The following is a 13,954-nucleotide window of genomic DNA, read 5'->3' as shown; positions in this document are numbered from 1 at the left end:
GGGACTTGTTTCCTCTGCATATACTGGATTTTTGAGATCCAGTCTGTTTGGATGCTCACCTTCCTGGACCAGGAGGGAGGAGGGAGGAACTTGAACTTCCACAGGGCAGGAAACCCTGACTGCTTTTAGGGATGGAGAGGGAGGAGGAGAGGGAGTGGGAGGATAGGGAGGGTGTTGGGAGGAGGGGCAGAAATGGAAACTTTTATTAATTTATAAATTTTTATAAATAAAAAAAACACCTGTGAGTTTGGTCTATGTTGTGATCCAATTTGTTCATCTAGTTGAATGACAGGCCCACTTCTGGTCTCATGTGTAAGATTTCTGTACACACAAGTGCTGAGGACTGTTTGTGGGTGCTTCTCAAGTAACTTAAGAAGGCTTATTCTGCCCTATCTGTATGACTTCCTTAAACATCATGGCCTTGGAGGGCCTGGCCCAGGCTCAATAGTAGACAACAACACAGCTAGAGGGACACATTTTTTTAGTGCAAGGCAGGCAGTGTTCAGTTAAGTACCAAAGAGATAAGGAAATCTGACTGCAGACACTCTGTCTATATAATCAAGCTCTGCAGCTCAGCCCACACATGGCAAAGACTGCTCATTCCATATCACACAGGAGAACCACCATCTCTGAGCACTCAAGTCAACCAGCCATCAGGCCGTGATTAATCTTCTGCCAGGTTCAGTAAGAACAAGGATCAAAGGCAAATATTAGAAAGACCAACAATGATTGAATGAGGCCTTTGCAAGGGTCAAAGGTCCCACAGCAAGTCATCTCGGTCTGTTATCTTTGCAGCACTGCTACTACACAAGGCCACTATCAGAAGCAACAATTCTAATCTCATTGAAGCTGACAACAGTAGCCTGGAAGCCTATATGTTAGTGTCAGAATACAACCTACCTGTGCAGGATGATGGTCAGAGCCTCTCATAAGATTCTAGGCTGGAACTGGCAACTGGGCTCTCTCTTATTCACTGTGAAAACTGACACAGAATCCTGTGAGTGTATAATCTAGAAATGAGTGACTTACACCCAAAGTGACCCATTCAACTTGAATGTTAACTGTGAATAATTTCTGTTTCCTCATGGCTATAACAACTTACATACAGAAATATAGAGCTCCACTCATCCACCCTTGGGTATTGATAAAGAACCCCCACAGATAACTAGACTGGTCAGGGAACCCTGCTCTAACACAAGCACATTCAGCAAAGTTGAGCATTGAGTTAGAATGGGTGGAGGGGGAACTTCTCCTTCCATAAAAGCTAAGGGTGATGATGTCAGGGAACATCTCAGACTCAGGCTCAGTTTACACATGATAGTAAATTGGGAATATTTGTTTGTTAAACCAGTGATTGATTAGTGCTTGTGTATGCTACATGAGTTCTCTTCTACTAATCTAAACCCCAGTTCTGCTTGGGATCTGTCCAACTGATGTAAAAAAGATAGATATTAGAGCCTGCTATACATGAGGATTTTTCCATTTCTATGCAGACATCACATGTGGCTTTATTCAATATGTTCAATATTATTCAGGTGATGGGATAATATCCATCTCAGATAATCACATGTATCCAGGGTCAAACCTCAAGCTCCTCCACAAAGTTGCTTCTTACCCACCTGCACAGTACTGTTGGCTTAACAGTGGAGAGCCCCAGATATCCTGACAGGAGTTATTTATCCAAAACTTTATTACTAACATTTGTAAATCCTATACCTCCCTTGACTAGAACTCAGTCATTAGTGTCCATAGGACCCAAGTAAAGAAAATTACATGTCTTGGGTAGCAGATCACTGAAATGACAGCATCGACCTTAGTTTGATAGATAGATACAGAAATTACTTCCCAGCCTATGTCATGGACACAAACAAATATCAATCCTCTTATGAGATTTCAGCTATGCTTCTTTCTTCTCTCCTTACATCTCTGCTTTCTCTTGGCACATCTTGGACTGTTATTGAAATGTGAAGTGGGGGGGGGCTTCTCCCAGGATGGAGGAACATCCCAAGTAGAAAAACTTTGCTTAATGTCAAGTACACTTTTCTTTTTGTCACTAACTCCTGCATTACCCCTTCCATGTGCTATTATGGTCTCTATGACCCAGAAGAAATACTTAGAACTTTAACCCGTGCTTATTTTCCTTTACCAAAGGTGCTTCCATTTCCTGTCTTGTTTCAGCTGATAATTGACTTTTGCTCTGATTCCAATGGAGTCAGAAGAGGCAGGTGATGAATATACCTTAGAGGACTGTCATAAGTCCGGATGAAACATGTTTTGATGATGCTGTTTCCTTAACTCTATACTATATCTTTTGTGGACATCGTAGGATACCTGATATTAGGATCAGGGAGGTGAGGAAAATGACACTCAGGGTATATGTCTTTGAGGACAATTCTGGCTCTGGATGGACCAGCACATGTGATGACCATGGCAATTAAAGAAGGGTAGTCACTTGGAAAATGGGGAACATCTTCTGGAATCTCTCTATGGAGAAGGAGGACTTAACAGTTTGAAACATTGTCCTAGTTAGCAATAGCTGGCATCTTGAGATTGTCCCAAATCACCTTATGTGAAAACAGTCTTGAGGCACAGGCCATACTAGTTAGAAAACTTGGTGAGTTGTCTCGCTGTCAATTGAAATACAACACTCCCTAGGTTCTCTTTCAAAGGACCCCTCCCACCAAGTGTTCTGTGCCAGATCAACTGCACTGCTCTTGGGCATTGTCCCTGTTTCTGGCTAATTTTTGATGCTTAGGCATAGTTCACATCTATCAGAAGAGTTGCAGGCCACAGCAGTAAGAAGAGAGTCCTCATGCTGCACAAAACGCAAAGCTAATTTTCTAAACACTAGTTCCTAACCTCAACAGTGACTCACTTCCATATCAAAGTAAAGAGTTGGGGAAATGATTTTACAACTAAATCACTTAAGAAGCAAGTTGGTGAAGGTGTCCTAATATGACAAAATGACTTCAAACAAAAACTAATTAAAAGAGATGGAGATAGAAATTTCATATATTCTTCAGAAAACAACATGATAATTTTGTAACATGATAATTCAATTCTGAGTATCTATGTGCCAGTACAAGAGCATCTACATTTATAAAAGCCATATTACTAAAGCTCAAATTAATCATCGAACCCCTTGCATTAATAGTGGAAGATAGCAACACCTCAATTTTATCAATGGGCATATTGTCCAGACAGAAAATAAACAGAGAAATAAAGAACCAACAGATATTATGACTGAAATAGACCGAACTGCTCTCTGCAGAACATTTCACCCAAACACAAAAGAATATACCTTTTCTAAGTAACTCACATAACATTATCCAAAATTGACCATATATCTGGTCACCAATGCAAGTCTTTTCTGATACAAGAAAATTGAAAGAATTCCCTGTGTCTTATCACACCACCATGGATTAAAGCCGGATTTCAACAGCAACAGAAACAGCAGAAACCCCATAAATTAATGGAAACTGAACAACTCTCTATGGAATTATGACTTAGTCAAGGAAGAAATAAAGAAGGAAATTAAAGCCTTCCTAGATTTCAATATAAAAGAATATAGTACAAATCCAAAGTATGTGACCCAACAAAAGTGGTGCTAGGAATAAGTGCCTTCATATCAACACAAGGAGATCTCATAATAGTGACTTAGCAGCACACCTGAAGGCTCTAGAACAAAAAGAAGCAAACACACTCAGGAGGAGTATATGAAAGCAGGAAATAATCAAACTGAAGGTTAAAAAATAAAGTGCCAATGGAGAGAACAATACATAGAATCAATGAAACCAAGAGTTTGTTAAATCAACAAGAGAGACAAACCATTATGCAAAGGGTACATAACATCAGAATTAGGAAATCCAAAGAATCACAAGGTCATACATCAAAAAATTGTTTTCCATGAAATTAGAAAATATAAAAGAAATGGACAATGTTTTCAATAGGTACCACTTACCAAAGGCGAATCAAGATCACATGAACAATTCAAATAGGCCTATAACCCAAAGGAAATAGAAGCAGTCATTAAAATTCTACCAAACAAAGAAGGCCAGGGATAGATGATTTTAGCATAAAATTCTACCAGACTTTCAAAGTAGAGTTAATACCAATACTTCTCAAATTTCTCCACAAAATAGAAACAGAAGGAACATTTCCAAATTCTTTTTAGGAAGCCACAGTCACCCTGATACACAAACTATACAGAGCCTCAACAAGAATAGAGACTTGCAGACCAGTTTCCTTCAGGAACATGGGTGCAAGCTATTCAATAAAACTTGCAAATCGTATACAAGGACACATCAAAAAGATCATCCACCATGATCTAGTGGGTTTATCCAAGCAAAGCTGGAATTGTTCAATATATGAAGATCTATCAATGTAACCCACCATATAAACAAAAAGAAACATATAAACTAAAAGAAATAACTCTATGAAATCATCTCTCATGTGATGCTGACAGAGCCTTTGAAACAATCCACCATTCCTTCATGATAAATGTTTTTAAGAAAAAAAGGGCTACAAGGGACATATCTAAATACAATAAAGGCAGCATATAGCAAACCAGTAGTGAACATCACATTAAATGTAGAAAAATTCAAAACAATTACACTAAAATCAGAGAAAAGACAAGGCTGTCCACTCTTGCAAGATGTATTAGAGTCCTTGAAGTTTTAGCTATATAAATAAGACAACTGAGGGAGATAAAAGGGATAAAACTTGGAATGGAAGAACTCAAAGTATTACAATTTGCAGATTATATGATTGTCTATATAACTGAGCCCAAAAATTCGACCATGGAATTCCAAATCTGATAAACACCTTCCAAGAGTTGACTGGTTGTAAAATTAATTTAAAAAAATCAGTAGTCTTCATATATATATATAAATGGTACTGTGTTGAGGAAAAATCAGAGCTAAAACATCCTTCACAGTTTCCACAAACAATAAAATTGATCTTAGTATAATTCTAACACAAAATGGATGTTTGAAAGATAATGTCTTCCAAAGGGAGTGGCGCTATTAGGAGTTGTGATGTTATTGAAGTAGGTGTGCTACTCTGGGAGTAGGCCTTGATGTTTCTTTTGCTCAAGATTTACTTTGTGACAGACATCATTTCTGGTTATATGGTTGATGTAGGAATCTCAGTTAATTCTCAAGCCCTTTATCTGTCTGCACACTGCCATGCTCTCCTCCATGATATCAATAGTGGAACCTCTGAAACTCTAAGTGAGTCACCTCAAATAAATTTGTTCCTTTATAAGAGTAATGATAATTATGGTTTCTCTTCACAGCAATATAACCCATAAGACACCAAGCATATGAAAGACCTTTATGACAATAACCTCAAGTCTTTGGGAAAGATATCAGAATATAGAAAGATCTCCTATGCTCATGGATCGGTAGTGTTAACATTGTAAAAACGGCTATCTTACCAAAAGCAATCTATAGATTCAATGTAATTCCCATCAAAATTCTAACACAATTCTTTACAAAGCTTCAAAAACAATGTTCAACTCCTTTGGGAAAAACAAAGAAACCCAAGAAAGCTAAAACAATCCTGTATAATAAAGGAAGTATATGAGGTAACACCACCCCTAATTTCAAGAGCTACTATAGAGCTATAGTAATAACAATTGTATTGCATTAGTATAAAAACAGACAGGTGGATCAATGGATTGGAGAAGTAGGCAGAGGAACAGGGAGGAGGTGTTGAGGGGAAACTGTGGTCAGGGCACCAAAATAAACAATGGCACAAAAGAAAAGAACACAGAATCTCAAGTAAGTTAGGTCAGACTATACATTTCTGTGAATGATTGTCTTAATAACTGATACAGGAGGGTCCAGACCACTGTGTGCAGTATCAATCCTAGGATGGTGGTCTCTGGTTGTATAAGAAACTAAGGATGAGCCAGAGGGTAGGCTGAGTCACCCGGTTGGCTCTGGCTCTAAGGCAGAATCTGAGTGCAGTCCAGGGAGGCAGTCTCCATGGGTGGGACAGGCCACAAGAGCAGCCTCCTGGTAGCTCAGACCCAAACTCACACCCTTCCCAACTCTGCTGAGGCAAAGGCTTGCAGCAAGTGACAGGCATCCTCCATCCTGAGGGGCTGCTCCAGAAGCCCTGTGTACCAAGCGGACCTGCGGCAGTAACTAGTTACAGAACCTCTTAGCGCTGGTGACACCAGCCTGTAATCTCAGTTACCCAGGGGGCTGAAACCAGAGGAGCTCAAGAGCTGCAAGAGCTCCAGAGTGGGTGCAAGGCCAGCTTAGGAGCGTAGTGAGACCTTATCTCAAGAAGTACAAGCGGTGGGTTGGAGAGATGCCTCAAAGGTTTAGAGCATTGGATGCTCTTCCAGAGGTCCCGAGTTCAATTCCCAGCATCCACATGGTGACTCATAACCATCCATAATGAGATCTGGTACCCTCTTTTGGTGTACAGGCATATATGCAGGCAGAACACTGTATACATAATAAATAAATAAATCTTAAACAAATTAAAAAAAAGTACAAGTGATTATGGTAGCTCACAACTAACGACTCCAGGACTCGGGTGGCAGAGGGAGAAGGAGCATTACAAATTCTGTGCCAGCCTGGGCTACATAGCCAGTTCCAAGTTAACCAGAGTGACACCAAATGGGTGAGAGAGAAGAGAGGTACCTGGGAATATAGCTCAGTGGTAGAGGGGTTTGGTTTAAATTCTCAATACCACCAAAAACAAACAAAGAGAACCCCAATAAAACAGATGATGAGCCCACCAAGACTAAGAAAGCTTTCCAGTCTGAGGCCAACCACCCAAGCCATGCTTGTCTAGTTTATTTTTATTTATTTATTTTTTGACAGGGTCTACAGCCTAGGCTGGCCTTGAACTCAGGGATTAACCCAGGGCTTTGTGCGTGATAGGCAGGCACTCTACCAATCGAGCTCCAGCTACATCTTTTAGAGTCTGTTTTTGTTTTTAGGTGATTTGTTCTTGTTGTGGGCTTTTGGTTTTCATTTATTTTTTTTGTTCTTGTTTTTTTTTTGTTTGTTTGTTTTTAGATAGGGTCTCGCTATTTAGTTCCAGCTGTCTTGGAACCTGCTATGTAGACCAGGCTGGCCTCGAACTCACAGAGATCCACCTGCCTCTACTTCCCGAGTGCTGGGACTGAAGGTGGGCACCACTAGAGTCAGTGTGTGAGGGGAAGCTACAAACTGCCTGAAGGAGGCAGCAGAAAATGTTCTGAGTTCTAGGGACCTGTTTTTTTTTAATTTTTAATTCATTTTATATATCAACTACATTTCCCTTCCCCTGTCCTCTCTCTTTCCCCCACCCTCACCCTAATCCCCATCTACTCCTCAGACAGAAAGGGTAAGGCCTCCCATTTGGGAGTCAACAAAGCCTGGCACATTTAGTTGAGGCAGGACCAAGACACTTCTCCTGCATCAAGGCTGAGCAAAGCATCCCACCATATGGAACGGGCTCCAAAAAGCCAGCTCATGCCCCAGGGAAAGATCCTGGTCCCACTGCCAGGGGTCCAGGGACCTCCTTAAATCCCAGGTGTCTTGCTAACTGAACCCTTGGTTAGATAGAGGCCCTCCCCCACCTTGACTGGATCGCTAATGGGCTGAAGGACAGAGAGCCTACCTTAGAGGCTCTTTGGCCAACACCCTTGGGTCTCCCTAGCCCAGAGCTCACTCCTCCCACGGTCTGCTCACATTCCTCCAATCACACTGTCACTCCCGGTGTCCAACCTGTGCCAGCTGCCAGCTCTGCCTGCCACAGTCCTCCGCCTTCATATCCAACCCAAACCATCTGTGGTGGGTACCGCCCTGCCCTGCCAAGGCTGCCAGCCCACTGAATGTGCCCACCCGCCTTTCCTGGCTCTGGAATCAGTGAGGCGTGGGTCCCAAGGTCATATGAAAGCCCCTTACTGACAGCCTTCCCCAGCCTCACTTCACACTCAAGGACCCTGGGATTGGGTCTGTCCAGGTGACGGGAAACGAGCCCATCTAGTCCTGCTCTGTTCTGCTCTTGCAGTTGCATTTAGATAGCCTTCAACTCCACACACACACACACACACACACACACACACACACACGTACGTGTGTGTGTATATAAATATATGTTAAAATTCAATTGTACATCTAATGAGAAGATTATATGACTTTTTCTCAGTTTGTTTATATAGGAGTCTGTTTTTTTTAATCAATATCTATGTGTTAACCATCCATGCATTTCTGGAATGAAGACTTCCTGGTCATGGGGGATAATCTTTTCGTTATGTTCTTCGATTAAGTTATCAAATATTTTATTGAGTATTGTTTCAAGTATGTTCCAAAGGAAAATTGTTTTGTAATTCTCTTTCTTCTTTGGGTTTTTATGTTGTTTGGGTATCAGGGTGTGACCTCATGAAACAAACTGAGCAGTGTTCCTTCTGTTTTTACTTTGTGGAATTATTTGAGGTGTATTAGTGTTAACTCTTTTAAGATATTCTGGTAGAATTCTGTGATAAAACAATCTGGCCATGAACATCTTCTTTGGGAGACTTTGAAAGACTGCTTCTAATATACTACAAGTTACAAGTTTGTTTAAGTTATGTATCTGACCTTGATTTAACTTTGACAAGTTGTAGCTATTGTGAAAATTAGACCTTTCTTTTATATTTACCAATTTGGTGGACTTCAGTTTTTAAAAGTGTTTCTTTATGATTTTTAGAATTTTCTTAATTCTGATATTCTTTTCCCCTTAATTTGGATAGGGGTTTGTCACTCTTACCTGATATTTTCTGATAGCAAACTTTATTTCATCTATTCTTCATACTTTGATGCTTTTCTATTTTCTCAATTTCAGCCTTGAGTTTGTTATTGGGTATCTGCTACTTTGTGTGTGATTTCCTCCTTTTATTCTGGTTCATAATGCCAGTAACATCTATATGATGTCTCTCCCAACTGACATTTTTATAGTTTGGAAGAATTAGGGATTTGAGATCTTTGATAAAAATTCTTCATCAAAGTTCTTTTACACTAGTATTCCCATCATCCCACAGATACTGTTCTCTTTGACTTAATGTTCTTAATGACTTACATGTTGTTACTCCACTGGTGAAGTCTCAAGAGTTACATGTCTTGGACTTGCTGTAGTTTTTAACACAACTATTGTGTACTACTTGTAATCTGCCCATTTCTCTTCTCTCAGTGTGTTTGCCGATTCTTTTACCTCCAAGCTGTATTATTCTTCAAATTCCAGGTCTTTAGTACAATTTATTAAATGTTTTCATCCATTATGTATCCTTCAAAATGGTTACTCATTGGCGCAATCTACAAGAACCAAGACTTCATCATTAATTTTATGTAACTACTCAACTTTTGTGTTTGGTTATTTTTTGACTATTGACTCACTGTTCTGTTAGTGTTTGGCCTGTACCAGGAGCAGCCTCTGTACTAAGCTATGGAAACTGTCAATGAGAAAGCCTCAACTGGGAAGGTGAATATTCAATACCTGGTGTCCCATGGACCATTTGAGCTCAGAAGAGGCTGTAGCAGTAAGAAGTGTCATCTGCATTTGTATAGAGACTTCTTGATTGTGACTAATAGTCGGTTTGTATTTTCTTCATATTTTATTGATGATCATAGAGTGTATTATCTCCAGCCCCTATTGTACAACAAATCAAAAGATTTTTACCCTTCTGTGCTTACAAATATTTTTGTTCCTATTCATTTAACATTATGCTAATGTCCCATTTTGTCTTGTGCTCCTGCAGAAAATCCAGTCAAGAATCTACTGGAGCATTAGTGATTAGTGAAAATGTCAGTAATCCTACCACTTAGGAAAGTTATTTCATAGTCAGGTAGATCTGGTTATTAAGAGGAAGTAACACAGTAGGCATCCTACGAACAACTGTTTTGTAAAATGTTATGGTATGGTACTTTTTATATATCTCCAAGGCAGCTGTAGATTTATTGGTAACAAGTTTATGTAATTTGTCCCCTTACCTAAACATGCAGTCCCAATAGAAAGGCTGATTGTCCTCAGAAGAAAAGGATTCCAAGGCTTTGTAAAGGAAAGTTGCTTTTCTGAGTGGTGCTCCCAAATGGGGGCTTTAGGAAACAGATGATGAACCAGAGAGGCCCAGCAGTTCTGAGCTGTGCTTGGCTATTAGATTGTCTGGTTCTATCGTTGTCTGTGGTGCTCTGGGTTTTTAGTCATTATGGTATTTCCTGATCTAGAAATTGAGCAAATAGAGATCAGGTGGTATTATTTGAAGACTAATTATTTTCAAAGTTTTCTCATAAGTTGTAAGTGCCCATGAAGTCCATAAGAACAGAATTATGACCTTGACTTTAACACAATTTATTCACGCAGGTTTTGGAAAAGTATTTCATTGAATTAAGAGGAATTATTAAAATGAGGATTTTCTTGATTCATATGAAAACATTTCAAACACTGTTTCAATTACACTGTATAATTTAAAGTTAGTTTTCAACGTTCTAAAAATACAGACCGTAGATGTTTACAAATGTGGAAAGGGTATATTCAGAACCTATGCTAGGTAAGCTTCCCTCAGCCTCTGCTTTGTTAAGGTACATTTGTTCATTTGCTGAGCTGTGTCTGCAGTGATTGAGATGGGTGAGTCCTGCTCTTCCTGGGTCAGGAAGAACTAGGTCTTTCTGTTAGCCCCACTGCTCCTTTCTTCAAGAACCAAACTAATGGATCTTCTCTAATTCTCATTTTAGGTGTAAGATAAACTTCAAGATAAAATACATCATCCCGCTGGCTGCCCTGTGGATGGGGGAATGTGTGGTCACTGACTTTGTAGGCCCCAGTCGGGCCAGGAAATCCATTCTCCTGGGATGGCTTATGGAGAATTTTGTGGTCACCTTTCGGTAAGACCCATAGCTTGGCCTTTTGCTGACATGCATGAGCTGGTATGGAAGAACATAGTCAACTGCCTAATGAAGAATTTACATTGGATATTTTTGGAGTGTTTGAGAGAGAAATGAAGTTTTCTTAAATTGTGGACGTCTTCTTTCTATATGTTATATTGGGTTATATAGACATATAACTGAATATTGGGCATTTGTGACAATGCCTGGCACCCATTGCATTTCATGTTTACAATTATTTCTCTTGTAATACTTGGTGTAATTAGAAGTAGTATCCATGTACTTGTGCATGTTGGGAGTTAGAGGGATGGTGTAACACATCAGATGAAGTTGGTCTACACTAAAACACTGGTGGGAATTGGGAGAACAGCTAGTAGAACAAACAAATTATTATAGACTTTGAGGAACAAAGAAATAGAAAGTTAAACAGAATTTTGTGTGAGTTAACAGCTCCACTTCTGTGTGTAGACCCATGAAAGTGGCAGTACACTACCACACACAAGTCTGTGAGTAAAATTAACTCACAACATGGACTATCAGCTTCCAAAAAGAGACAAAAACTAAGTATTCAGCTATTGAATGTACAAAAGGAATATTGAGTAGTGTGTCGAGATGAGAGTAGTGAACTCACTTAGGGATAATTTATGATAAGAACAATGTTCCTGGCATAATCATGCTAGTGACAGCTATTGTGGGAGAACAAATATTGTCACTCTTAATCAGTTATATGCTGTATGTGATTCAATTCCCTTTCAAAAAAATTAGGGACAAGTTTATCCTCAAAACACATTTTTTTTTATCAGTACTAAAATACATGATGAAGTAGCCTACAGATGATCAGGAATGTCATTTAAATTGATCTCGGTGTGAGAATCAACATATGAAGAATAAATACTCCATAAAGTATTTAACCTAATCTGTTTCTGTCTTTTGTCTAAAGCAGTAAAATAATGTCCCTGATATTTCTCTAAAAATACATTATTTCTCCCTAAAGTTTCCATCCATATTTAAATTTCTTGAAATATGATTTAATTTAATACCAGTAAGATATTTTTGTATGAAAAGATACTCAATCAGTGGAACTGCTTTGAGACAGCTGCCCATTTAGCTGTGGGGATCCTGAAGCTTAGAGAAGTTGTTTTACCTGCTTGAGATTAGAAAGCTTAGACCATGTGGTCTGTCCCTTGTCATCACTGTAAGGCCATCTGTAAATGACAGGTCTGACAGAAACTCTCTTTGGAGAAGACTTCCTCTATCTTTACACGTGTTGGTAACTATTGTACTCTAATATTTTGCTCATGATACATACCCTTAAGATCGAGCAGATAATATTTTATTAATTTAGTGTTCTTTCATTTTATATTGCAGTTCCTCAGCTCAAAAAAGAGAGTGGGGCAGTTTGCTTCAGAGGTAATATATTTTACTTCTTTAGTTCAATATGAATGAGATTCTCAGCAACTCAACACCTTTTTCTTTTTACATCTTTGAGAATCTCATTTTTAAGCATATGATTAAAAAATTAACCTACCCACCTCTTCCTAGATGAAGCCCTTTCCCTGTTGACAATGCATTGTGTCCTTTTTCATAATAATACATTCTGAGCATATTTCCCTCCCCATTTCCTCTCAGATTATCCCTACATACTCAGCTTTAGGTTTTTTTTCCTCCCTTTTTCTTTCCAAACAAACAATTCAAAACCAAAAACAATCACTTCAGCCAAAATAGGTACACACACTCTACTACATAAACAAAAACAAAACAAGCAAAAAGCCATGAAGGCAAAATGCCAAACAAAGTAAAATGATTGAGTGTTATTTTGCAAAGGCCTACTGTTCCCTGCCATATGTCTTGTCCTGGTGTGTGGTTGATACTGTCACTAACATTCCACTGGATAAAATTGGTTCTCTTTCTGCCAGTTGGTGCAAATAGCAGTCATCTTTCTGGTTCTGGGTGGGAGTTTGTATCTAATTCTCCTTCTCAGTCCTGGCACACCATCATGCATGAACCTGTGTAGGTCTTCTGCCTGCTCTCACTGTCTCTGTGTATTCGTGTATTCGTCAGCCCTGTTGTGATGGAGGAACTGTTCCTGAGTCTTCATTCACCTCTGACTTTCCATTCTTTCTGTCTCTCATCCCCACAAATCCCTGGGCCATGAAGGGAAGAAGGCCTTGCTCAAAAGTGTCTTACTGTCAGCATATTTTCTTGTTGGACATCTCTTTCTTACTTACAATATACTTCAGGAAGAAGCTTTTCTAATGAGGAAATACTGATGCACTGTTATAATGCATAACAACATGCCACTAGGAGTCATGTTAAGTTCCTGTAACAGAGTAATAGTTGTCCATTTCCCTCAAGGCTTATCTAGTCTCAGATCCTGACTACTTTACCAGTGACATTTGTGGGTAAAATATTGACTAAGGTCAAAAACAATCAGAAGTGGTTAGTTACTATCATCACACACGCCCCTATTGCCACAGTATATCTTCCAGGCAGGTCACTGTGAAGATTGTGGAGTTCATAACTGGACGCTATTGAGGATTACCCTTGACTCTAATGGTATGCAATACACACATTTCTTCTATCAGATTCAGCGTATCTGTTCTTATGTTAACGTTTTGAGTTTCACTTTGGGCAGTTTCACAATGAATCTGATTCTCTGGTTGGCCTGGTATTTGCTGAAGATGCTGTCTTTTATTTCAGTGTGAGTTTTGGGGTACTATTGAAAAAGTAGATGTCTGTAGGTGTGTTGACATATGTATAGAAATTAACTTCAAGTTAATGGATCAACATGTCTACTTTTATGTCAATATGAAGAGAAGAAATCCCCAGGCCATGTAGGTTTTGTGGAGGGAGCAGATCCTGAATGCAGGTTGCAACAAGACTAAGTGTAGTCTACCCAGATTGGAGTGAAAGAGGTGGTAGGATGTTGGGTTTGTACCAAGTGGTGGAGTCCCCAGAGGTTGGAGGTAGGCTTGGGGAAGGACTCCCATAGGCCAGCAGACTCAATTGTGTCCATTAAAAAAGTCTTTCAAGACCTAGTGTATATGAGTGTTCTACACAATAACTTTCATTACTTTTTTGATAGCCTT

The sequence above is a fragment of the Myodes glareolus genome, chromosome 21 (genome assembly GCF_982192425.1).
Source record: "Myodes glareolus chromosome 21, mMyoGla1.1, whole genome shotgun sequence".
Lineage (NCBI taxonomy): Eukaryota > Metazoa > Chordata > Mammalia > Rodentia > Cricetidae > Myodes > Myodes glareolus.
This window is presented reverse-complemented; position numbering follows the sequence as displayed.